The following is a 1,780-nucleotide window of genomic DNA, read 5'->3' on the forward strand; positions in this document are numbered from 1 at the left end:
TCTGAAGACAGTCTTATGCCTTCTAGCAGTGGTCTGTGGCCAGGCTTTATCTTCTCCATGAACACCATGACGAATTAGTTTACACATGTATTAAACTAAGAGACATCCTCTCAAATGCATTTAAATGTACTTTATTTTTAGACAACCTATACAATTTGTGTTTTTTCCCTAAAAAACAACGTCTCCACTCCAGGTAAGTCACAGTCAAAATAAATGAAGCATTCAAGATGACATCAGTCCCATTTGTCTAAACTCCTGGTGTTGTGTGGCTAACAAGCAGCAGCCAGACAAGTGATAGACCCAAGATAACCAACGAATCCATTAACAGTTTTCCCTTTCTAAACCATCCTTAAAGAAAATCATAAATGCGCTCACACCATCCTCACTGTAGTCCAGGAGAGCAGCCACCTCATCTGGATCCATGTTTGCACCCATAAAGAACTGATAGTTTTTTAAATTAGCAAGGATGTGCTGGATTTGTTCTGCAGCCCCTGTCATAAACAGTTTTACTCTTTCTGGTCTTTGTTCTTCAAGTTTGCCTTTGATTGATTTCATATAGTCTTTGATGTACTTCTTGTGGGCCTGTTTTGTGAAGCTGGCTTCCTGCAAGTGATGCTTCGTGTCAATATCAATACCAACGCCTACGGCATTCTCCATGCCTTCGGCCTCTGGGCCTTCAGCAGAGGCATTTCCACCAATGAGCGAGTCGACAACGTTACCCTCTGTTCTACTGACCATCTTGCCCTCCACCTCCAGGCACAGCTTGTCCGTGATCTCCAAACCTTGTAAATGTCAGAGAACATCTCATCATAGCTGATGAGGTCGCGATAGAGAATCATGATGATGGCTGAAGGGAGACAGCCGCCACACTTGCTTAACAGGGCCTGGAGCTCAGGGTGAGCACAGTGCAGCCAGAGGAGCACTTCGGGGGAGGGCAATCTGTTTCTTAAGGCATTAGCAAAGGGTACATGTTTTGGACACTCACAGAGTGGAGGATTAGGTTTTATCTGGCAAACCCACTCCACCATTCCCATTCTCCTGAGCCTTTAAATACCCTCGTCAACAGTAAACCGAGGAATATCAGACATTTCCAGCTCATTCACAGTGAGCCTTCTCTTGATCCATATCTCAGCCAGCCAACCACATAAACTATGATGAGCACCACTTTAACTCCACAAGCTGCGACATTAAACTCAGAGTCTCTGCTTAATGAGCCCGTGTGAAGAAACTCAGTCTGACCCAGGTTTATATTTCTGCTACCACTATCCCAGACTCTTGAAATCCATTGCCATGCTTATTCCTCAGCCCTCTGCTTGTAAGAATTAGAAAACCCAAGGAGTTCTTTGGGATTGCAGAGGACTTCCTCAGGGGCCATGCTGCGACCTTACTTTTAGGCGCCTTGTAAGATTTGAACCTGGTTATAGATTTGGGGCAAAAGTGGGTGGTGAGGGTGGGTCCTGGGGAGTGTAGGCCATGATTAACACAGGATTAGTTTGCTCAGGTGTAGGAGGAGAGACCACCACAGGGGATGGGAGTGGGAACGTATCTGCCACTGGAGGTGGAGAAATCTCTTCCTCGGGCAAAATAATCTCATTAGAATTTAGGAGCTCAGTGTCTCCAGACTAGTTAGGTTCCTTCCGAAAATCTCCATTTCAATTTACAGGATCTCATTCTTTTCCAGTCAGCACTCTTACGTGCACTTGCATGCCCTTCAAGGCTGAGCATCAAGCTTGTACCATGATGGGAAAGAGTGACACCCAAAGTATGCTGCTTATGTTCA

General features: G+C 45.3%; 1 pseudogene; it reads right to left on the bottom strand.

Annotated features, from left to right (window-relative positions):
- Positions 1-321: 321 nt before the first annotated feature.
- On the bottom strand, positions 322-839 carry LOC102023835 (annotated as a pseudogene).
- Positions 840-1,780: the final 941 nt, after the last annotated feature.

Source organism: Chinchilla lanigera, unplaced genomic scaffold (assembly GCF_000276665.1).
Source record: "Chinchilla lanigera isolate Chin_1 unplaced genomic scaffold, ChiLan1.0 scaffold00112, whole genome shotgun sequence".
In the NCBI taxonomy this organism is placed as follows: domain Eukaryota; kingdom Metazoa; phylum Chordata; class Mammalia; order Rodentia; family Chinchillidae; genus Chinchilla; species Chinchilla lanigera.